Source organism: Bufo bufo, chromosome 3, assembly GCF_905171765.1.
Source record: "Bufo bufo chromosome 3, aBufBuf1.1, whole genome shotgun sequence".
Classification (NCBI taxonomy): domain Eukaryota; kingdom Metazoa; phylum Chordata; class Amphibia; order Anura; family Bufonidae; genus Bufo; species Bufo bufo.
This window is the reverse complement of record NC_053391.1, coordinates 108,493,913-108,519,997: the sequence shown is the minus strand read 5'-3', so window position 1 is coordinate 108,519,997 and position 26,085 is coordinate 108,493,913. Positions and strand designations below refer to the sequence as shown.

Here is a 26,085-nt window from a genome sequence, read left to right as displayed (position 1 = left end):
AAATGAGGGTACAAAATGGAAAGTGGGGGATTTCACTATGAGGAAGACTTTTTACGTGAAAAGTTTTTCAATTGAAAAAAATTCTTGTTATTTTATATTTATTTTATTTTTTAAATGTCATTTAAAAAATCCTTTGTCTTTTTAAAATGTTTTCTGTTCATTATTTGATCCTTGTTGTTCAGTTCCTATTTATTTTCTATTTTTTTTTTTTTTTTTTCTTTTCCTTTTCCCCCTCCCTTTCTCCTTCCTTTTCTTTTTCCATCTTTTTTTTTTCCTGTTTCTTACTTTCCACATTTGTTAGGGTAAGGGGAAATTGCCATACTTTATAGACCTGTGGAATTATTTTCGGGTGTTCTTACTTCTGTTGTTTTTGTCATTAGTTACTCCAAGGATACCTTCCTAGGAGAATGTGTTCACAAAAGAAACAAGAGGCACCTTCTGGGGAATCCTGGATGTTCTTGAAAGGTGAGTGATATTTAAAATTTTTAACTTTTGATCTTTAACCACCTCCGGACCGCCGAACGCAGCGAAGCGTCCTGGAGGTGGTTGTTTCATTCCGCCTGGACGCGCCGGCGCGTCCTCTCGCGAAACGCGATATTTCGGTCACAGCCGGCCCGCGCATGCACATTGCGGGCCGGCAAAAGTTAAAGGAGTATTGCATCAGCAACCTGCCAGCCAATGATCATCGCTGGAAAGGTTGCTGATTTTTTAAAAATCGAATCACAAGCCATTTAACAGATCATATTAGTAAATATGATCTGTTATATGGCTTCTCTGCTCCTCTGCTGGTCCTTTTCGTCGGTTGGATCCAGCAGAGGAGCAGACATCACTGTGAGTACACACCAAACACTACCCTTAGCCCCTGATCACCTTCCATCACCCCCATCATCCAAATTAACCCCTTGATCGCCCCCTGTCAATCACTTAGTGAAAGACAAAAAGTGATCAGTGTAAACTGTCACATTTTTTTTTCACTAGTATTGGCTGTTAGGTTTTAAGATTAGTTTAGGCCCCTTGGTTAGGTAGTTTAGGGATCAGTTAGCGCCCAGCCCACCGCACCGCAGTCACTGATTCGCTGATTAGCATATCGCTAATCAGCATTTGTACTTTTATAGTATCTGTAAGTGATCAAAACTGATCACGGTCAGATCTATAATTGTATTAGTGTCACCTTAGCTCGCCCTCCACCCAAAACGCAGTGTTTGCCCGATCAGGCCTGATCGGTCGCCCACACGTGCGTTCACCCACGCCCGCCCCACTGCAGTGACAAAAAATAAAAAATTTTTGATCACTGCACATTCACTTTACAAGCTCTGCGGCGATAAAAAAAATCAGTTTTGATATTTTTTAATCAACCGCAGCGGCCTCTGGTACTTCGCTAGCCTCCCCTTTGTAAGACAGGCTTGCTTTTTTTCTTGGGTAGTCTCAGGGAATACCCCTAAATTTAGTAGTCCAAAATGTCAAACAGGGGGTATTCTTCTGAAGAGGCCTACAGGATTCTGACCCAGTCGGATGAGGAATGGGAACCCTCATCTGACGAATCTAGCGGGTCAGAATATGAACCTGTAGAAAGCAGTGGCTCTCTGACCCAAAGTTCGGACGAGGAGGTGGAGGTCCCTGATAGCACCAGGAGTACCCGGCCCCATGTCGCTAGACCACAGGTTGTGCAGGATCCGTTTCAAGAGCAGCAGAGTGGGGCTGTCGCTGCCGGATCACGTGGTGAGGCATACACCAGCAGCGCAGCCCTTCCTGGACCTAGTACAAGCACTGCCGTACAACATGGTGAAGTAGCGAGCACCAGAAGGGCAGTTGAAGCTGGTACGGTGGCACGTGCAGTAGTTACCCCGTCGCAGCCACCGCACAGACAGGCCCGTAGAGCCCCTAGAATCCCTGAGGTGCTGGCAAACCCTGATTGGCAGTCACCAACTTCAGCCGCACCATTAGTTCCCCCTTTCACCGCCCAGTCTGGAGTTCGGGTTGAGACGGCTCAGATCAGTACAGCCCTGGGATTTTTTGAGCTGTTCTTGACTGCGGAGCTCTTGGACTTAGTCGTGGCAGAAACAAATCGGTATGCCACACAATTTATAACCGCAAACCCGGGAAGCTATTATGCCCAGCCTTTCCGGTGGAAACCAGTCCAAGTTTCCGAACTTAAAATTTTTCTGGGCCTTCTCCTCAACATGGGTCTAACTAAAAAGCATGAATTGCGGTCATATGGGTCCACGAACCCAATTCATCACATGCCCATGTTCTCTGCTGCTATGTCCAGGACACGATTTGAGACCATCCTGCGTTTCCTGCATTTTAGCGACAACACCACCTCCCGTCCCAGAGGCCACCCAGCTTTTGACCGGCTCCACAAAATTCGGCCCCTCATAAACCATTTCAACCAGAAATTTGCAGATTTGTATACCCCTGAGCAAAACATCTGCGTAGACGAGTCCCTAATACATTTTACCGGGCGCCTTGGCTTCAAACAATACATCCCAAGCAAGCGTGCCCGGTATGGGGTCAAATTGTATAAGCTCTGTGAAAGGGCCACAGGCTATACCCACAAATTTCGGATCTATGAGGGAAAAGATCAGACCCTGGAGCTGGTCGGTTGCCCTGACTACCTGGGGAGCAGTGGGAAGACAGTCTGGGACTTGGTGTCACCCTTATTCGGCAAGGGGTACCATCTTTATGTGGACAATTTTTACACAAGTGTGGCCCTCTTTAGGCATTTGTTTCTAGAACGGATTTGCGCCTGTGGCACCGCGCGAACTAGTCGCGTGGGCTTCCCCCAACGGCTCGTTACCACCCGTCTTGCAAGGGTGGAGAGGGCTGCCTTGTGTAACGAAGAACTGCTCGCGGTGAAATGGAGAGACAAGCGTGACGTTTACATGCTCTCCTCCATTCACGCAGACACGACAATCCAAATTGAAAGGGCAACCCGTGTCATTGAAAAGCCCCTCTCAGTCCACGACTATAATGCACTCATGGGAGGGGTGGACTTCAATGACCAGATGTTGGCTCCCTATTTAGTTTCCCGACGCACCAGACGCTGGTATAAGAAGGTGTCTGTATATTTAATTCAATTGGCACTGTATAATAGTTTTGTTCTCTACAGTAAGGCTGGGAGAACACGATCCTTTCTCAAATTCCAGGAAGAGATCATCGAGAACCTCCTTTATCCAGGAGGTTCCGTGGCCCCATCCACCAGTGTAGTTAGCCGTCTACACGAGCGACATTTCCCCAGTGTCGTTGTGGTACCTCAACCCAACCACCACGACGAAAAAAATGTCGTGTCGGTAGCAGGAGTGGAATAAGGCGTGACACCCGCTATTTCTGTCCTGACCACCCTGCCCTATGCTTAGGAGAGTGTTTCCGGAAGTACCACACACAGGTACACCTAGCATAGGGATTGCATCTCACAGGACAGGCACACAGGGCTATTAGGGCCCTTTTACTCACAGCTGCTGCAAACCTCTCCTTTCACCTGGGATAAAGTGCATAACGTACTTCGCCACATCTTTGGGGCGATTTGCGCTTTGCACATTGTCCCATGGGGAAGGAGAGGTTTGTTCTATAAAGGTAAAAAAAAACTAAACAAAAAAAAATTACCGGTAAGTATAAAAGGTTAATGTTCAGTTAAAAAAAGTTTATATGTTCTGTTCAAAAGTTAATAAATTTATTGCGTTGCGGCCTGGTTTTTTCTTTTTTTTTTTTACCTTCCAGGTGGACCAACCGATCGACTAGCTGCAGCACTGATGTGCATTCTGACAGAAGCATTGCGCTGCTGTAAGATTACATGCAAGTCGGTGTATGCAGCGCTGCAAGACAAGATTTCTCCTCTGCAGTAAAAGATACGTTTGCCGAGGCATATGAGCTGAGGAGGTGGCGGTGTTCATATACTTTGGCAAACACTTTGTATATATAAAAAAAAAAATCCCGGCAATGATTTATTCATCCACATCGATTGATGTGAATGGAGAAATCTGGTTTGCCAGGGCATACGAGCTAAGTGGGTATGGATGTTGGGCGGAGCTCCTATGTCCTGGCAGACGCCTTTCCCCTCCTTTTTCTTTTTTTGGCAGAGATTTTTTCATCCACATTGATCGATGCGAATGAAGAAATCTGTGCCGTTAATTTTTTTCTTTCAGCCCAGAGGCTGAACGGAAAAAAAAAAATCTCATTACCCGTATGCTCAATATAAGGAGAATAGCAGAAACTCCTAATGCTGGGCATACATGTAATGATTGCGGAGACCCTCAAATGCCAGGGCAGTACAAACACCCCACAAATAACACCATTTTGGAAAGAAAACACCCCAAGGTATTCGCTGAGGGGCATATTGAGGCCATGAAAGATTGAAATTTTTGTCATGACCGGTGAAATCCGAAAGGTGCTCTTTGGAATGTGGGCCCCTTTGCCCACCTAGGCTGCAAAAAAGTGTCACACATGTGGTATCTCTGTATTCAGGAGAAGTTGGGGAATGTGTTTTGGGGTGTCATTTTACATATACCCATGCTGGGTGAGAGAAATATCTTGGCAAAAGACAACTTTTCTCATTTATTTATACAAAGTTGGCATTTGACCAAGATATTTATCTCACCCAGCATGGGTATATGTAAAATGACACCCCAAAACACATTTCCCAACTTCTCCTGAATACGGAGATACCACATGTGTGACACTTGTTTGCAGCCTAGGTGGGCAAAGGGGCCCACATTCCAAAGAGCACCTTTCGGATTTCACTGGCCATTTTTTACAGAATTTGATTTCAAACTCCTTACCACACATTTGGGCCCCTAGAATGCCAGGGCAGTATAACTACCCCACAAGTGACCCCATTTTGGAAAGAAGACACCCAAGGTATTCACTGATGGGCATAGTGAGTTCATAGAACTTTTTATTTTTTGTCACAAGTTAGTGGAATATGAGACTTTGTAAGAAAAAAAAAAAATCATCATTTTCCGCTAACTTGTGACAAAAAATAAAAAGTTCTATGAACTCACTATGCCCATCAGCGAATACCTTAGGGTGTCTACTTTCCGAAATGGGGTCATTTGTGGGGTGTTTGTACTGTCTGGCCATTGTAGAACCTCAGGAAACATGACAGGTGCTCAGAAAGTCAGAGCTGCTTCAAAAAGCGGAAATTCACATTTTTGTACCATAGTTTGTAAACGCTATAACTTTTACCCAAACCATTTTTTTTTTTTACCCAAACATTTTTTTTTTATCAAAGACATATAGAACAATAAATTTAGAGCAAAATTTATATATGGATGTCGTTTTTTTTGCAAAATTTTACAACTGAAAGTGAAAAATGTCATTTTTTTTGCAAAAAAAATCGTTAAATTTCGATTAATAACAAAAAAAGTAAAAATGTCAGCAGCAATGAAATACCACCAAATGAAAGCTCTATTAGTGAGAAGAAAAGGAGGTAAAATTCATTTGGGTGGTAAGTTGCATGACCGAGCAATAAACGGTGAAAGTAGTGTAGGTCAGAAGTGTAAAAAGTGGCCTGGTCTTTCAGGGTGTTTAAGCCATAGGGGCTGAGGTGGTTAATTATTATTTTTTAATAATTTCTAATAAGTAGTGTGTTTAATATTGAGGGAAGGGCTGGGAGCCTACTCAGGAGAGGAGGTTGAGGTGCTGGTAAGCAGCCGGACCTCGACCTCCCATCCCAGACGGGCAACTGCCCGAGTAGTGACAACCGGTTGGATTATAAAAAGCGGAAGAGTTCAATTTCCGCATTCAGTCCGGCTGGGATGAGAGTGTCAAATTCGAAAATCCTTTTTGATTCCATTCTAGACATGTTGCTGATATGATCGCCTCCTCTCCAATATCTCCTGACTTTCTCTATGGCTGTGAATCTCAAGGTGGTGATCTTTGTAATATTTGGAGACTGAATGTAATTGGAACCCCTTCCTGATGATCGTCATGTGTTCAGAGACTCTTTTTTTGAGGGTTCGTTTGTTGCGTCCGACGTACTGTTTGTTGCATGGACATTCTAGGATATAAATGACGTCTGTTGAGTCACAGGTTAGACCGTCTTTAATTTGAAATGTATATGAATTTTGTGAGGATGTGATTTCTGTTTTTTTTTTAGGGAGAGGTCATCCAGCAGTAGTTGCACTTGCCACACCTGTGGAAACCTTTGAATGACAACCAGTTAGATGTGTTTGGTGTGGTCTTGATAGTTGGTGCTACTTTTAGGCCTAGGTTCACAGCTTTGGTCTATGTCAGGGGTCAGCAACCTTTTACACACCGAGTGCCATTTTTGAAACCATCAGGCAACCGGGTGCCAGTAAACAACAGCGCTCCATAGTGTTAGTTAGATTTTCATTTTTATACTTTTTTACAGTACAAGTACATAGTTGTACTGCTAATAGTAAGTTAAACTCACTAATTAATTAAAGGTGTTTACCTTGCCACCCTAAGCTCAGTATAACGCGAGCTACAGCTATGTGCATGTGTTAGCTCACCTCCCGATCTACTGAGCCGACCTGTGACAGTCTCATTGTCACAGGTCGGCTAGAACTATGAGGTGAGTGAAAAGCACTCACCTCATAGTTCTCCTTTAAGGCAGTGAGAAATTCTATTCCACATTACAAAAAGAACTCAGATCAGCCCTAAACACTGCACCTTCATAAAACACAGGGTTTTTACTTACCTGATGGAGAGCTGAGACAAAAGAACGGAGGCGTGTGGGCTGTAGGCGTTCAAGCTGTAGACTTCTGACGGTAGGTTACTGGCAGGTATTTTCTTCTGGTAGACTGGAAGAAATACAAAATAATTATTACTTACAGAAAATAATTTCTAACAGGCCTACAGCATCACCAAAAGACCTCACGTCAGCCTCAAACCTTTTACCAGACCTCAGACCAGCAGCAATACACAGGAGACCTCAGAACAGCACCAATGCACAGCAGACCTCAGATCTGGGGGGATCTGTGGATGACAGACACTGTTATGGGGGGATCTGTGGATGACGGACACTGTTATGGGGGGATCTGTGGATGACAGACACTGTTATGGGGGGATCTGTGGATGACGGACACTGTTATGGGGAGGATCTGTGGATGACGGACACTGTTATGGGGGGATCTGTGGATGACGGACACTGTTATGGGGGGGATCTGTGGATGACGGACACTGTTATGGGGGGATCTGTGGATGACGGACACTGTTACAGGGGGATCTGTGGCTGGCACTGTTACGGGGGGGGGGGGGCTGTGGCTGGCACTGTTACAGGGGGGGATCTGCGGATGGCACTGTTATATATGTGCCATCCACAGACCCCCCAGCCCATAACAGTGCCATCCACAGACCCCCCCCCAGCCCATAACAGTGCCATCCACAGACCCCCCCCAGCCCATAACAGTGACATCCACAGACCCCCCCAGCCCATAACAGTGACATCCACAGACCCCCCCAGCCCATAACTGTGCCATCCACAGATCGCCCCCGCCGCCAGTATACAAATATAAGATGTTATATTCATTTATTGGTTATTAAACATGCCCCCTCAGTCCTATTACTACCTTACATCCTAATCGCTTCTGTAGAATTCAGGCAGCCCAAGCCGGGCGGCCGGCGCGTCTCTCACTGACGTCACTTGCCTGCGCCGCCTGCTTCATTCAGGCACATGACAAGAGTTACGCTGCCGCCCCCGCCTGGCCTGCCTGAATTCTACAGATGCGATTAGGATGTAAGGTAGTAATAGGAATGAGGGGGCATGTTTAATAACCAATAAATGAATATGACATCTTATATTAGTATACCGGAGCGGCGGGGCGGGGCTATACTACACTGACTGCACCGCCCCGCCGCTATTGCCAGCCCCCAGATCCTCCTCCCAGTCCCTCCCCGAGTCCGCGCTCGCTCCTACATCGCAGCTTGCGATGTAAAATGGCAAGCATTCGCCCCATAAGACGCAGGGGCATTTCTCCCCCATTTTGGGGGAAGAAAAAGTGCGTCTTATGGGGCGAACTCACACGTGCCAGCAGAGACAGATTCGCGTGCCATGCCGGGCACGCGTGCCGGGGGTTGCCGACCCCTGGTGGTCTATGTGATCCGTGGATTCTCAATAAGGATGGATTCTATGGTCTTATCTTTCAAAAGGTGTGACCAGTGTTTGTTTATTATCTGTTAAACTTTACTATATTGGGCATGGAAGGGTAGAATTATGCGGAGATTGTCTTCTTGTTTTGATATTTTGTCTGTTGGTGTAAAAAAGTCAGTTCTATTCATGGCTCTGACTCTGTCGAGCAAGTTTTTTATTGAGTCCGTCGGATACGCCTTGGTTAGAAATTCTTGTTTGAGTTGGGACGTTTCTAGTTCAAATTGGTCGTTGTTGGTACAGTTATGTTTGATTCTTCTAAATTGGCTCATGGGTATATTAAGGAGCCATCTAGGGAGATGGCAACTGGTATATGGGATATAGCTATTTTTCATAACTGGCTTGTAATGTGTTTATTTTGTGATTAACTATATTAATGGAGATGTCTAGGAATTCAACATGAGTTTTACTAGTGGTTGTGACAAACCGAAGATTCCTGTCGTTTGAACTTATTTCTCGTATGAAATTATCGATATTGTCCTCTGTGTCTTGCCAGATGAATACAATGTCATCAATATATCTTTTACAAAGCACCAGACTTGTCCCCAGCCTAGGCCCAATGACGTCGCCCTCCCGATGGGCCATAAATATATTAGCATAACTGGGGGCAAATTTGGTGCCCATGGCTGTGCCTTTTTATTGTAGATAGAATTTTGAGTTGAATGTGAAATAGTTGTGTGTCAGAATGTATGATACTCCTTCTAAGATGAAATCAACTTGGTCTTTTTTTAAAGTGTTGTTTGAAATCATATTTCTTTTTAGGGCATCCAGGCCTTGTTGACGTTCTATGATGGTGTACAGCAAGTTCTATTTTTATCAACCGACAAAATACTTAATTGGTAGTTGTAAGAAAAACACTATCACTGAAACCAACTACCTAAAACATAACATTTAATATCAATATAGTAAAAAATCTCTGAGCCCCTCACATGGGGACTGATATACATACAGACAGACAGTAAGAGGCTATTGAGGACCAGGTAGGGAAGGGTAGGTGTTACCAGTGGTGGACAGGGGGCGAAACCATAAGGGTCCCTAGTATGTCCCTAACCTGTTCTCTGCCCAGAGATGCACCCAGATGGAAGGAGCACTCTGTCCCCGTACCTAACCTATCTGTCCTTAAAGCGCCCTTACAACAAAAATGGACCCATATGGATGCCTGGGTCATTCAATATAATACAATAAATTTATGTTGGTTGTCCTAATTTGTGGTCCTAGTCTCGACGCGTTTCCCCTTATTAGCAAGGTTCGTCAGGAGACAAAAAGTGGACAATCAAGTAGGTCGCTGCCAATACATAGCGATTACACAACAACAATCAAAAAATCAAAATCAAAGTCAAACCAAAATACTGGAGCACCCCCAAGACGGTGCTCAGCTGTCAGAAACAGAATGAAATATGCAAAGATAATGCAGGTAAAAGAAACCAGTTCTATGCTCATCTGATGATGTACATCCTCTCTGGACAACGGACTGCGGCTTGGGGTGCTCCAGGGGGCACTAAGATGGTTCCTATAGTCCAATGTTCCTTAATGGTAAGTTTTTCTAAAATTGCTATGATATCAGTGGTAGCTTTGATGTACGAAGGGGTTTGTGTCACTATGGGCTGTAAAATTCTATCAATGTATTGGAATAGATTAGCGGAAATGGAACCTATGCCGGATATTATGGGACCCGGGGGGATTTCTCTGGTCTTTATGAATTTTTGGCAGGCAGTAGAAGACTGATAAGCGTTTTAGTGTTTCTACTATGAATTTGTGTTCTTGTTCCAGGAGGATCTTTTTTTCATAGCCCTTATAGCAGAGTTCCACCAGTTGTTTGTGGAATTTTTCTGTCGGATCCTGTTTCAAAGGTCTGTATGTTTGGGTATCTGATAATTGTCTGTTACATTCCTGTTCATACTGATCAGTGTTTAAAATGACAATGGCGCCGCCTTTGTCTGTTGGCCTGATTGATTCTATTCTCGGTTTGTAATTGTTGTATGGCGTCTTTTTCTTTCTTGGTAATATTATTTCTTGTTTTATTGTATTTTAAACTCCTAATTTCTGTTTCTACGTTTTGTTTGAATGTGGCTATCTCTTGGCTGATTTTCTGTCTAGGATATTGTTTTGATTTTGTTTTCAAGTCTGTGTGTATATATGTTGTAGATTCGTTCGTTTCCCTTACTATAGGATTTTTGATGTAGTATTTTTTCAAACAGAGCTTCCTAATGAATTTCTCTATACCTATGTAAGTGGAAAATATGTCTATTTTAACTGTGGGTGCATAATTAAGACCTTTGTTTAGTAGTAGAGTTTGTGCATCTTTTAGGTTCACCTGACTCAGGTTTACTATTATGTTCTCTGTTGGGGTCGCATCCAGTGTTGATTGTTGGCATTGTTTCTTTTGTTTGTGTCTGCCTCTCCGTATCTGTTTGTGTGGTTTTGCATGAGTGTTTGGATTGGTGATCTGGGGTAATGTTGGTTCGGTTAGTAATGTTGGTTGTAATTTTGGGCAGGTGGTGACTTACTTGTTGTATCTAATCTCTGATTGTGATGACGCTGTCTTAGGTAGTACTGATGGGGCTGCTGTTGGGTTTGTGGGTGTCTTTTTTCGGGGGTTGGTGAATAATCCCGTCTTAATCTCGATCTGTGGTGAGGGGGAGTTAGGTCTAAAAAATGGGGGGAGAGGATAGGGTTTCGAATCTGTTGGATGTTGAGATGTTGTATTGGTTGTGGTCTCAGTCTCTCTTAGTTCTAATTTCCATTTGTGTTTTCTCCGGTGTTGGAGGTGAATTGGTGCCTGTTGCTGTTTGTGTTGATGTAAACGGAGTAATGTATCTCAGTTTTTTAGTCTTTTTATTTATTCTCTGTTTCTCCAATTGACCTAGACCTTTGCATATCCTCACCTGCCATTAAGTGACTATTTCATCCTGCGGTATTTTGTCAAAAAATTATTTTAGGTTGTCAATTTTAGTTATAGTTTCTTCTAGAATTTTGCAGGCCTGAATTGGCAGACATGGATTTTAGCTGCCATGTCACATTTAAAAAATTTCCTGAGATCCACAGAAAAGAATGACCCCAAGAAGTGACCCCATTTCCGAAAGAGCCCCCCGTACGAACAATTTAAGTGGTGGAAAGGGTACTTTTTAGCAAACAGGTGTCTCATAGAAGGCAGAATTACTTGAGAGAAAAATTTCAAAGCACACATTTGAAAAAATGAAAAATTACTATGAAGACCCCAATTTTTCCCTTTCACAAGGGGTTAAAGGAGAAAATGCACCCCAGTATGTGTTCCCCATTTTCTCCTCATTTTGCGAACACCCCATATGTGCTCGCAACGCACAGCAGGTCTCTAGAGGCAAAGTGCAAAATATGTTTTTTGCAGGCCTGAATTGGCAGACATGGATTTTAGCTGCATGTCGCATTTAAAAAATTTCCTGAGATCCCCAGAAATGAAAAATCCCAAGAAGTAACCCCATTACAGAAAGAGCACCCCCGTCTGAACAATTTAATTGGTGGAAAGGGTACTTTTTAGCAAACAGGTGTCTCACAGAAGGCAGAATTACTTGAGAGAAGCATTTCAAAGCACACATTTGTAAAGATGAAAAATTACTAGAAGACCCCAATTTTTCACTTTCACAAGGGGTTAAAGGAGGAAATGCACCCCAGTATGTGTTCCCCATTTTCTCCCTATTCAGGAAACACCCCATATGTGCTTGTAACCTGCTGTATTGGCGCACATCAGGGCTCTAGAGGCAAACTACAAAAATATTGATTTTGCAGGCCTGAATAAACAGACATGAAGTTTAGCTGCCCTATCGCATAAAAAATAAATTCTGAGGTCCCCAGAAATGAAAAACCCCAAAAAGTGACCCCATTTCGGAAAGAGCATCCCCGTACAAAGATTTTAAGTGGTGAAAAGGGTACTTTTTAGCAAACAGGTGTTTCACAGAAGGTAGAATTACTTAAGAGAAGCATTTCAAAGCACATATTTGTAAAAATGAAAAAATACTAGCAGACCCCAATTTTTCACTTTCACAAGGGGTTAAAGGAGAAAATGCACCCAGTATGTGTTCCCCATTTTCTCCCTATTCAGGAAACATCCCATATGTGCTTGTAGCCTGCTGTATGGGCACACAGCAGGGCTCTAGAGGCAAACTACAAAAAATGAAAAATTACAAGCAGACCACAATTTTTCACTTTCACAAGCGGTAAAGGAGAAAATGCACCCCAGAATATGTTCCCCATTTTCTCCCCATTTTGCGAACACCCCATATGTGCTCGTAGCGCACAGCAGGCCTCTAGAGGCAAAGTGCAAAATATGTTTTTTGCAGGCCTGAATTGGCAACCATGGATTTTAGCTGCCATGTCGCATTTAAAAAATTTCCTGAGATCCACAGAAAAGAATGACCCCATTACGGAAAGAGCACCCCCATCTGATCAATTTAAGTGGTGGAAAGGGTACTTTTTAGCAAACAGGTGTCTCACAGAAGGCAGAATTACTTGAGAGAAGCATTTCAAAGCACACATTTGTAAAAATGAAAAATTACTAGAAGACCGCAATTTTTCACATTCACAAGGGGTTAAAGGAGAAAATGCACCCCATTATATGTTCCCCATTTTCTCCTCATTTTGCGAACACCCCATATGTGCTCGTAACGCACAGCAGGTCTCTAGAGGCAAAGTGCAAAATATAGTTTTTGCAGGCCTGAATTGGCAGACATGGATTTTAGCTGCCATGTCGCATTTAAAAAATTTCCTGAGATCCCCAGAAATGAAAAACCCCAAGAAGTGACCCCATTTCGGAAAGAGCACCCCCGTCTGAACAATTTAAGTGGTGGAAAGGGTACTTTTTAGCAAACAGGTGTCTCACAGAAGGCAGAATTACTTGAGAGAAGCATTTTAAGGCACACATTTGTAAAAATGAAAAATTACTAGAAGACCCCAATTTTTCACTTTCACAAGGGGTTAAAGGAGAAAATACACCCCAGTATATGTTCCCCATTTTCTCCTCATTTAGCGAACACCCCATATGTGCTCGTAGCGCACAGCAGGCCTCTAGAGGCAAAGTGCAAAATATGTTTTTTGCAGGCCTGAATGACCCCAAAGAGTGACCCCATTACGGAAAGAGCACCCCCATACGATCAATTTAAGTGGTGGAAAGGGTACTTTTTAGCAAACAGGTGTCTCAAAGAAGGCAGAATTACTTGAGAGAAGCATTTCAAAGCACACATTTGTAAAGATGGAAAATTACTAGAAGACCCCAATGTTTCACTTTCACAAGGGGTTAAAGGAAAAAATGCACCCCAGTATATGTTCCCTATTTTCTCCCCATTTTGCGAACACCCCATATGTGCTCGTAGCCTGCTGTATTGGCGCACAACAGGGCTCTAGAGGCAAACTACAAAAATATGGATTTTGCAGGCCTGAATAAACAGACATGAATTTTAGGTGCCATGTCGCATTTAAAAAAATGTCTTGAGGTCCCCAGAAATGAAAAACCCCAAAAAGTGACCCCATTTCGGAAAGAGCCCCCCGTACGAACAATTTAAGTGGTGGAAAGGGTACTTTTTAGCAAACAGGTGTCTCATAGAAGGCAGAATTACTTGAGAAAAAATTTCAAAGCACACATTTGAAAAAATGAAAAATTACTATGAAGACCCCAATTTTTCCCTTTCACAAGGGGTTAAAGGAGAAAATGCACCCCAGTATGTGTTCCCCATTTTCTCCCTATTCAGGAAACACCCCATATGTGCTTGTAACCTGCTGTATTGGCGCACAGCAGGGCTCTAAAGGCAAACTACAAAAATTTGGATTTTGCAGGCCTGAATACCCAGACATGAATTTTAGGTGCCATGTCGCATTTAAAAAATTTCCTGAGGTCCACAGAAATGAAAAAACCCAAAAAGTGACCCCATTTCGGAAAGAGCATCCCCATGCGATCGAAGACCCCAATTTTTCACTTTCACAAGGGGTTAAAGGAGAAAATGCACCCCAGTATATGTTCCCCATTTTGCGAACACCCCATATGTGCTCGTAGCCTGCTGTATGAGCGCTCAGCAGGGCTCTTGAGGCAAACTACAAAAATATGGATTTTGCAGGCCTGAATAAAGTGACTATTTCATCCTGCGGTATTTTGTCAATAATTTCTTTGAGGTTGTCAATTTTAGTTATAGTTTCTTCTAGAATTTTGCAGGCCTGAATTGGCAGACATGAATTTTAGGTGCCATGTCGCATTTAAAAAAAATGTCTTGAGGTCCCCAGAAATGAAAAACCCCAAGAAGTGACCCCATTTCGGAAAGAGCACCCCCGTACGAACAATTTAAGTTTTTCTGCCTTCTTTGAGACACCTATTTGCTTAAAAGTACTTTTAGGAATACAGGTGTCTCAAAGAAGGCAGAAAAACTTGAGAGAAGCATTTTTTTAAAGCACGCATTTGTAAAAATGAAAAATTACTAGCAGACCCCAATTTTTCACTTTCACAAGGGGTTAAAGGAGAAAATGCACCCAGTATGTGTTCCCCATTTTGCAAACACCCCATATGTGCCCGTAGCCTGCTGTTTTGGCGCACAGAAGGCTTCTAGATGCAAAGTGCAAAATATGGTTTTTGCAGGCCTGAATTGGCAGACATGGATTTTAGCTGCCATGTCACATTAAAAAAATTCCTGAGGTCCCCAGAAATGAAAAACCCCAAGAAGTGACCCCATTTCGGAAAGAGCACCCCCGTACGAACAATTTAAGTGGTGGAAAGGGTACTTTTTAGCAAACAGGTGTCTCACAGAAGGCAGAATTACTTGAGAGAAGCATTTTAAGGCACACATTTGTAAAAATGAAAAATTACTAGATGACCCCAATTTTTCACTTTCACAAGGGGTTAAAGGAGAAAATACACCCCAGTGTATGTTCCCCATTTTCTCCTCATTTAGCGAACACCCCATATGTGCTCGTAGCGCACAGCAGGCCTCTAGAGGCAAAGTGCAAAATATGTTTTTGGCAGGCCTGAATTGGCAACCATTGATTTTAGCTGCCATGTCGCATTTAAAAAATTTCCTGAGATCCACAGAAAAGAATGACCCCAAAGAGTGACCCTATTACGGAAAGAGCACCCCCATACGATCAATTTAAGTGGTGGAAAGGGTACTTTTTAGCAAACAGGTGTCTCAAAGAAGGCAGAATTACTTGAGAGAAGCATTTCAAAGCACACATTTGTAAAGATGGAAAATTACTAGAAGACCCCAATGTTTCACTTTCACAAGGGGTTAAAGGAAAAAATGCACCCCAGTATATGTTGCCTATTTTCTCCCCATTTTGTGAACACCCCATATGTGCTCGTAGCCTGCTGTATTGGCGCACAACAGGGCTCTAGAGGCAAACTACAAAAATATGGATTTTGCAGGCCTGAATAAACAGACATGAAGTTTAGCTGCCCTATCGCATAAAAAATAAATTCTGAGGTCCCCAGAAATGAAAAACCCCAAAAAGTGACCCCATATCGGAAAGAGCATCCCCGTACAAAGATTTTAAGTAGTGAAAAGGGTACTTTTTAGCAAACAGGTGTTTCACAGAAGGTAGAATTACTTAAGAGAAGCATTTCAAAGCACATATTTGTAAAAATGAAAAAATACTAGCAGACCCCAATTTTTCACTTTCACAAGGGGTTAAAGGAGAAAATGCACCCAGTATGTGTTCCCCATTTTCTCCCTATTCAGGAAACATCCCATATGTGCTTGTAGCCTGCTGTATGGGCACACAGCAGGGCTCTAGAGGCAAACTACAAAAAATGAAAAATTACAAGCAGACCACAATTTTTCACTTTCACAAGCGGTAAAGGAGAAAATGCACCCCAGAATATGTTCCCCATTTTCTCCCCATTTTGCGAACACCCCATATGTGCTCGTAGCGCACAGCAGGCCTCTAGAGGCAAAGTGCAAAATATGGTTTTTGCAGGCCTGAATTAGCAGAAATTGATTTTAGCTGTGTCGCATTTAAAAAATTTCCTGAGGTCCCCAGAAATGAAAAACCCCAAGAAGTGACCCCATTTCGGAAAGAGCACCCCCGTACGAACAATTTAAGTGGTGGAAAGGGTACTTTTTAGCAAACAGGTGTCTCACAGAAGGCAGAATTACTTGAGAGAATTACTTTTTTTAAGGTCTGAGCTCCTCTGTAAGTGATTATTAGGGTACGTGGTAGGTCTTTTCTCAGGATGGGGTCCTTCTGAAGTACAACCCAATGTTTAGAAGTTCCCTCCTCTCCTTCAGAGATCCCTGGTGTCATTCTCAAACACCAGGGATCCAACTATAGAACGGAGGACACTGAACCACCAATTATATTTTAACAATATATAATTCGAATATGCGTTCCTCAGTGGAACGCACAATTCCGGTCCGCAAACTGGAAGTGGCGTCCCTTCCCCCCCCCACCACATGGCACAAACGAAAGGTACAGTATATTAGGCCTACTAGTAAAGATACCTTTTATGGCTGTATATATATATATTTTATTCTGACTGCTCCTGAAAAAGGGGGGATTTAAGAACCCCCTTAATGCGCTGAGCCCACTTGTGATGAAAATAATAGGAAACCACCAGAAGTAACCCTTGGGTACTGCCGTGTTTATTCCTAACATACTACAGGCGATCCTGGCCGGGGAGGCAACCGGTGTCTTCAGCTTTATCCCTTTGACCTCCTCCTCAGTGAAGGGAGTCAATTGTTTTTATTTTTTTTACCATTGAAATTACTTTTAATGTTGAAATAGCTTTTATAGCAACTGCAGTATTCTTATTGGTATTTTAGTGTGCATTTAGTGATTATCAGTCGCTGGCGCAGCCTTGGTGGCTCTTTTCTCCTTTTTCTTTTGGATTACACCTCCTGGAATGAACACTGCTCCTCTCACATCCCAGGTTCTCGCCTGACCGTGGGTCTTCTGTACACAACGCCATGAGTGCAGGTAGGAACTGATAGCATCATAGTTCATCGTCATGCTGTTAGTTCGGGTCAGAGGAGCAGTGTTGTGTCTGGGAAATGCAGCCATCACACGGACGGCACGCTTTTCGCGGGCTAAACACGCCTGTGTGAAATTAGCCTAAGGGTAAACCACACTGCAGGTCCGAGGCAAAAGCCACAGATTTTTTTACACCGGTTGAGTTGTTAAATTCTGACACACTGGAGAGCGACCATCACACATCCATCAGCCACCTGACCTCAACTCTATCTGTGCGGAACAGCGCAAAACCGGAAGTCCAACCCGGTGCGAGGCTTGAGGCGCATCACCGTGTGACGTCAGCACGCCAGGCCTGGCTTGTGTACCGCTACGGGCTGAGTGGAGAGACGTACAGGAACTGGGAGAGCTTGAGCGGGGCAGGTGAGCGGCTGCTCTCTAATTCTCGGTGTGGGGGTCACTGACGGACAGTGTGGGCGCGGGACAGAGGGGAGGGGGCAGTCCACAGCCACGCCCTGTGTAGTGTGTCTCATCAGCGGAGTCCCCGATAGACCCGCCCGGGGGACTTGTCATTCCTGTTATGATAAAGTCTTGGCTGTTCAAAATATCCAGGTGTACCCCAACCTCATGTATGTTTGAGGTGCTTAGGTCACATGATCATCATCTACTCACCTGGGCTGGTGGCCACCCTACAAAGCCTGGCATAAGAGGGGCACTACCATACCATACCATGCAATGCCTGACATAAGAGGGGCACGTCCATACCATACAGTGCCTGACATAAGAGGGGCACGTCCATACCATACAATGCCTGACATAAGAGGGGCACGTCCATACCATGCAATGCCTGGCATAAGAGGGGTACGTCCATACCATACAATGCCTGACATAAGAGGGGCCCGTCCATACCATACAGTGCCTGACATAAGAGGGGCCCGTCCATACCATACAGTGCCTGACATAAGAGGGGCCCGTCCATACCATACAGTGCCTGACATAAGAGGGGCCCGTCCATACCATGCAATGCCTGACATAAGAGGGGCCCGTCCATACCATACAATGCCTGACATAAGAGGGGCACGTCCATACCATACAATGCCTGACATAAGAGGGGCACGTCCATACCATACAATGCCTGACATAAGAGGGGCACGTCCATACCATGCAATGCCTGACATAAGAGGGGCACGTCCATACCATGCAATGCCAGGCATAAGAGGGGCACGTCCATACCATACAATGCCTGACATAAGAGTGGCACGTCCATACCATGCAATGCCTGGCATAAGAGGGGTACGTCCATACCATACAGTGCCTGACATAAGAGGGGCCCGTCCATACCATACAGTGCCTGACATAAGAGGGGCCCGTCCATACCATACAGTGCCTGACATAAGAGGGGCCCGTCCATACCATACAGTGCCTGACATAAGAGGGGCCCGTCCATACCATGCAATGCCTGACATAAGAGGGGCCCGTCCATACCATACAATGCCTGACATAAGAGGGGCACGTCCATACCATACAGTGCCTGACATAAGAGGGGCCCGTCCATACCATACAATGCCTGACAAGAGTGGCCCGTCCATACCATGCAATGCCAGGCATAAGAGGGGCACGTCCATACCATACAGTGCCTGACATAAGAGGGGCCCGTCCATACCATACAATGCCAGGCATAAGAGGGGCACGTCCATACCATGCAATGCCAGGCATAAGAGTGGCCCGCGGTGTTCCAATAAGAGGGATTGTCCTGCTCACCCTGTTTACATGGAGTTCTATGAGATTACAGTGGACTTTGCATTGGGGTTTATTGGATCCATCACATTATATCACTATGGAAGCCTGCAGATTGCGGTGCCACAATGTACCCAGCCGACCTCACCGCCCAGCACTGGTTCATAGTGATTGCCCTGATGTTGATCAGCTATGGATTTTGCAGAGGATATATTGGGGCGCGCATTGTAACTCACTCTTGGTGATGGCAGTGATCTCAAACCTTTAGCACTCCAGTTGTTTTGAAACTACAACTTCTAGCAAGTTCTGTCGGAGTAGGTTCCTATTCTGACCTCTGCTCCTCTGACGGGATTGCACAGCGTTATAATTAGGGATGAGCGAATTGGCAAAAAACATTGTTCCAATACTGTTTGGAGCGAGCGAACATTTCCCAAACTTGGGTTCGGTTCCAAGTGGTACTTTGGAACTGAACCAGAGTTCGGGAAATGTTTTTTTACAGTACAAATTAATTTATGAAGTTATTACTCGAAGTCTCACGAAGCTTATCGGAGCCAATACATTCTAATACAGCATCGAAGTCGATTCGCTCATCCCTATTTATAATGATTTATAAGTGTCCCTGTGAGACCTGGAATATTTTGAATTACACTGACATAGTGCCGTCAGTGTACTTCAGTAGATTCCAGGTCTCACTGGGTCACACAGCATTATAATTCATTGTAATTCTGTGCGATCCTGTCAAAGGAGTGAAGTTCACAATGGGACCTCACACTGACACACCCAGCAAGTTTCTCCCATTGAACTCGCTCGTCTCTGTCTTAGTTTTGTATCTGGTGGAGACCACTGGTCTATGGAGTGTGATGTCATGTTACTATGGTCTTCTGTGTAGACAGCACCCTGATTTCCTGCTTGCTTCATCCCATGTTATTTAGGGCTATGCTCGATTTAATGGCATAACACAAAACATTTTAGGCCAATTTTGGATGAGTATTTTCACTGCGTGAAACGTGCTCCGTATAGAAGCATGGATTCCCAGTGAACTCTGCTCCTTTGACCTGACCACTGTGTGTCTCTGCCCAACCTCTACTGTAATGCTTTTCTCATGCCACCAGATGTTAGATGTACTAATTTGCATATATTTTTCCTAGAAACCAAGAGAGGTGTTACCTAGCCTACAATACACCTCATGTATACTAGGCGGTCTCCATTATAGAAACAGTACCCATCCAGAGGCCTCCCCAAGGCCTCTCAGGTGGAAAAAAAAAAAGGCAACTCTGTCTGCTCTGCTCTCATAAAGGGCATTTTCCTGAAAATAACTATTTGTTGATTGCTCAGCCGCTCAGGGCTCTTTCACATCAGCGTTCTTTACTTCTGTTATAGGAGCATAACGGAAGTGACAGATTTGGCACATAACTGACAGGAATGGATCCAAACAGATATCATTGACTATAATGGTATTTATTGGTCTCGTGTTTGAGAGAGCGCTTTTTTAGCGGAGAAAAAAGTCCTACATGCAGGACTTTCCCCCCCGCTATTTTTGATAAAATCTGTGACGGAAGCCCCAAACGGAGCCTCCAATGCATATGCTGTTGTTGTCGGAGGCTTGTTTATAGGGTTAAGCATGAGTTTTGGATGGCTGTGCCACATAGGCTGGTGATAGACAGTCAGCATTCGTCACACATTTGCTTTCCCTCTGTCTCCTTTCCTGAGCAACTGCACCTATCTGTGTTGGCCTGTGTCTGTCTGAAAGAAATTAAAGGGGTATTCCCCTCACAGACAATGAGACTCGCACCGAGAACGGAGCGGGGAAAGGTGGTGGAGGGCGCACAGCACATGCGAAGCCGCCCTCCATTCATTTCTAAGGGGCCGCTGAAAATAGCTGAGCGCTGGCCCCATAAGAATGAATGGGAGCGGGTCCTCCAGCCACCACTCTCCCCGCTCCGTTCTCAGCATAGGTCCCACCTCTGGGACCCGGGTCTATCAGACAATGGGGGCATATCCTAGTGATATGCCCCCATTGTCTGTGATGGGGATATCCCTTTAATAGAAAATCCCTCGTTTATAGTCCACATGGACGCAACCGTGTGTGCAATCTGCCGGCCCATTGTCTTCCTATGTCTTTATTTGTGGTCAACAATAGTGACTTCTCTAATGGCACTGAAAATTGCACTAAGAAGGTATTTGTATTTTATGGATTTACGGATTCCTAAGCGCAAAACAGATACGGCTGAGTGCGTGTAAAACAGGAGTTTCTTACAGTTTCTGTCAGGCAGACACCAGCACATGAGGGGGGCGCACTTTCATGTGGCAGGAAAAGAAGACACAGCTGGCTAACATGGGGGAAAATATATCACAATTTAACCTTCTTTCCAAGTGTCTCGTTCCAGCTGATGTACTGTAGCCATAGCAAATCAAGGCTTAACCTTTTAAACAGGCTTTCAAGCATAACTAGGATAAAAGCTAAACTGTCTGCAAATAGTTCATTCCAAGCAATTGCCCTTTATCAAAGCAGAGCAGACAGAGGTGTTCTTTTTCCCCTGAGAAGCCTTGAGGAACTTTGGGCAGTTACTATTTTTATTATGGCCGCCTAGTATGTGTGGTGTATTGTAGGCTAGGCAACGCTTCTTTTGGTTTCTGGGAAGACTATAGGTAAATTAGCATATCTAACATCTGGTGCCACGAGAAAGGCTTAGCTTTCTTTTTGCCAGGAAAGGTAATTTTTATATCTTTCCCAGAAACCAAAAGATATGCAGATTACCTTTCCAGCAGAAGTAAGGTATGCTAATATGCATATATTTTTACTAGAAACCAAGAGCAGCCTTTTCTGGCCTACAATATTCCTCATGCGTACTAGGCGCTCTCCATAATGAGAAAGACTCCCTACTAGACAATGCATATATATCTAACTGAAAACCAAGGTGAATGATATTACATACACTCTCTCTCCTCTTACCTCTCCCCCCCCCCCCCCGTCCACTGCGAATTGTATCCAAAATAAATTTGCTCATCTCTAATAGAACTGACTTCAAATTTTGTCCTCATCATAATCTCTCCCCGCTATGACTAGAGCCTTACTCCTATCAAAACCCCCAAACTGTAGGTGTTTAATCTTGGTTTTACCCTACTCCCTTCCTTCCCTCCACCCCAAACCCACTTGGTAGACCAGAAAGGTGGTGTTCGGTGGGGTCCTCACATTGTAGAATTGCATTGGCCTGTGATGGCTAACCTCCGGCACTCCAGCTGTGGTAAAACTACGACTCCCGAGATGCACACTTGCATGGCTGTTCTCAGAACTCCATAGAAATGAACGGAGCATGTTGGGAGTGGTAGTTTCACCACAGCTGAAGTGCCGGAGGTTAGCCATAACTGGCATAGGTTGTTCCTGTGATTCTGCAAATCCAGAGTTAGGCCTCATGCACACGACCATATTTCTGGTCCGTGCCACATTTTTTGCGGATCGCACAAGGATCCATTCATTTCTATGGGGCCGCAAAAAAGGCGGACAGCACGAGGACATCATCTGTTCTGGCATATCCGTTTTGCGGATAAGAATAGGTATTTCTATAATAGGGACAGTGTGGGACACACAAAAACGGTATGAGGCCTAAATTTTTTTTTTTTTTTTTTATTCCGCCTCAGCTTCTGATACCCTTTAGTATTATACGTTAATCACTGTCACTTTAGTGCAGTTATTTTAGCCAGTGGAACCGGTTGTATTGTGATAGGCCTGTGGTGATGAGGAGCCGCCTCGTGAACTTCAGAAACCTGCTGATGACTTCATTCTCACCACATTAGCAGCCGATTCCTGCCTCTTGTCTTTCCTCTTCTTGGCATTCGTGGCCTTCTGGTTTTCCCTGACTTCTGTTATCACCGGTCTTAGTGTTCATGGAAACAAATGGCAGATGCAAACATAATGTGTCTCATACTGTGCGCCAATGTTTGTCTTTAGACCATTTAACCTTTACATGTCAGTTGCCTTTTGGCGGAGATCACATCGGCTTTCTTTTTTACGTTCTGTACCTGTGTTTAGGAAGGCATGAAGGTCGCAGATGGAAACTTCATTTTTTGCATGTCAGAGGAATCCATAACCTTTACAAAGGCGCACTCCGTGTTTGCATAGTTCCTATTTGTTCCGATGTTTATCATCTGCATTTCTCTAACATTACAAAAACAGCAAAATAGTTTTTTGTAATGCATAGGGTGAAATCCGTACATAAGTCTTCTAACCAGCAGTATGCCTGTGTTTATTACCTGCCACATGCGGTCGCACTACATTTTTTCTGGAAGAGTAAAAATACTCCTCTTATAATTTTTGAGGAGTATTTATAGCCCAGGAGGACGAACGTTGCAGTAATTCAGATACATACTAGGTCGGCCTACACTTGATCACATTTGTGTTTGGAGTCTCTGTTAAGACCGGACAAAAAAGTCTTACGTGCAGCACTTTTTTGTCTGGTAAAAAGAGTCTGTTCAGCTTCTTCCCTGTCAGTTAGGATGGGCTCACATCACATTTAACGGACGCAAAAAAAAAAAAATGCTAACAGATGCCTCAGATAGATGCCATACCATAGATTTATGTGATGTATGTAGTGCAGTGTGTGATGTATAGATGTGTGACGTATGTATAGCAGTGTGTGATCTATACATGTGCGTGATGTATGTAGTGCAATGTATGATGTATGCAGTGCGTGATGTATAGATGTGTGTGACGTACCGGTATGTATAGCAGTGTGTGATGTATACATGTGCGTGATGTATGTAGTGCAGTGCATGATGTATGTGATGTATGTAGTGCAGTGCGTGATGTATAGATGTGTGTGATGTATGTAGTGCAGTGTGTGATGTATAGATGTGTGTGATGTATGTAGTGCAGTGCATGATGTATGTGATGTCTGTAGTGCAGTGTGTGATGTATGTATAGCAGTGTGTGATGTATACGTGTGTGATGTATGTATAGCAGTGTGTGATGTATAGATGTGCGTGATGTATGTAGTGCAGTGTGTGATGTGATGTATAGATGTGCATGATGTATGTAGTGCAGTGTGTGATGTATACACGTGCGTGATGTATGTAGTGCAGTGTGTGATGTATAGATGTGCGTGATGTATGTAGTGCAGTGTGTGATGTATGTATAGCAGTGTGTGATGTATAGATGTGCGTGATGTATGTAGTGCAGTGTGTGATGTATACACGTGCGTGATGTATGTAGTGCAGTGTGTGATGTATAGATGTGCGTGATGTATGTAGTGCAGTGTATGATGTATGTAGTGCAGTGTATGATGTATGTAGTGCAGTGCGTGATGTATGTAGTGCAGTGCGTGATGTATGTAGTGCAGTGTATGATGTATGTAGTGCAGTGTATGATGTATGTAGTGCAGTGTATGATGTATGTAGTGCAGTGCGTGATGTATACATGTGTGTGATGTATGTAGTGCAGTGTGTGATGTATAGATTTATGTACAGCAGTGTGTGATGTATACATGTGTGTGATGTATCATGTAGTGCAGTGCATGATGTATGTAGTGCAGTGCGTGATGTATAGATGTGTGTGTGATGTATGTACAGCAGTGTATGATGTATGTAGTGCAGTGCATGATGTATGTGATGTATGTAGTGCAGTGTGTGATGTATACATGTGCGTGATGTATGTAGTGCAGTGTGTGATGTATGTAGTGCAGTGTGTGATGTATGTAGTGCAGTGTATGATGTATGTAGTGCAGTGTATGATGTATGTAGTGCAGTGTATGATGTATGTGATGTATGTAGTGCAGTGTATGATGTATGTAGTGCAGTGCGTGATGTATAGATGTGTGTGATGTATAGATGTGTGTGATGTATAGATGTGAGTGATGATCACACACTACATACATACACACATTGATACATAACACGCTGCGCTGTCACCTTGTTCTGCACTAGAGTCTGGGCTGTAGTTTTCCCACCACTGATGAGTCCTCTTCAGCTCCACTGCCGCCATGTTCTCCGGTGTCCTTGGGCACATCACTCCGCTCCCCCTACTCTGCCCGGGAACCAGCTCCTCCTCCTTGTAGCTCCTGCCAGCTTCCCCTGCTGCAGGACACCAGCTCTCCCTAACCAACCAATAGCAAAGCTCCTTGCTGTACGCAGCTTTGTTATTGGTTATTTCGGCACAGGCAGCATCGCTGTGCTGCCCGTGCCGTTCACAGCGCGCCCTGCGCTCATGAATAGTGGAGAAAAGTATACGGCGTATTGGTATGCCTTAGACATTTTTCAGAGAGTAAAATGAACAGGCATCTATGACGCTTGTACAGGCATTATTGTGACCTCTGCCCACCACTGGAATATATTTCCCACGGTGAACTCCGTGACGCATTCATAGGATTTACAGCTAGGAGCTGAGCAGGAAAATTGGATCAAGTGAAGATCACGTTCCCCGGGTTATTTTAATGTAGTTCACTAAATTTCCTAACACCTGCCAATATTTTTAGTGCTAATAAGTGACTAATGATTGATGCACATAGTTTATTTCTTGTTTTACATTTTATTAATGAAGTGAAATGAATTAAAATAAATAATCCAGGGGGGCATAACCTTCACTTGATCTGGGAGATAAGAAAAAATAAAAATTGAGATTCCTCAGTGGTTGATACCTTTTTTAATGGCTTACTGAAAAGATGATGACACAATTGTGAGCTTTTCTTGCCTCTTTCCATCTTTTAAGGCTACTTTCACACTTGCGATAGCCTTTTCTGGCAAGCTGTTCCGGCGGGTGAATAGCCTGCCGGATCCGTGCTGCCGGAAGTCCACTCCGGCCCCATTCACTATAATGGGAACGGGTCAGAGGTCCGGCCGCAGCACGGCAAACATGCAGGGCGGTTTTTGTCCGGCCGCCACTCGGCATGTTTGCCGGACCTCCGGCCCGTTCCCATTATAGTAAATGGGGCCGGAGCAGACTTCCGGCGGCACGGTGGAATTGCGGTAGCACGGATCCGGCAGGCTGTTCCCCTGTCGGAACAGCCTGCTGGAAAAGGCTACCGCAAGTGTGAAAGTAGCCTAATACAGTGTCTGAAGCTTTACATATTTATACACCAAAGTACATAGTAAGGGCTCATTCAGACGGCCATATGCTGTCCACAAAAATGCTGACCCGTTTTTTTTTTTGCGGACAGTTCAGCATGTCCGCAAAAAAACGGATTGCAGAAAGTTTTTTTGCTGACCCATAGACTTCAATGGGACCATGTCCTGATTTTCACTGACAAGTATAGGACATGTTTCATTTGTTTTGCTGAGCCGTGCAATGGAAGAATAGGTCCCCCATAGAAGTGAATAGGACAGCATCTAATCCA

At 44.1% G+C, this 26,085-nt stretch overlaps 1 protein-coding gene across 2 annotated transcripts in view; it reads left to right on the top strand.

Moving 5' to 3' along the window:
* Positions 1 to 17,331: 17,331 nt before the first annotated feature.
* The window catches only part of RABGEF1 (RAB guanine nucleotide exchange factor 1), a 30,998-nt gene continuing 22,244 nt past the window's right edge, over positions 17,332 to 26,085 (top strand). For both annotated transcript variants that reach the window (XM_040423465.1, XM_040423466.1), the window contains exon 1: positions 17,332 to 17,446. The gene's annotated coding sequence lies outside the window, so the exon portion shown is untranslated. The remainder of the gene's footprint in view (positions 17,447 to 26,085) is intronic.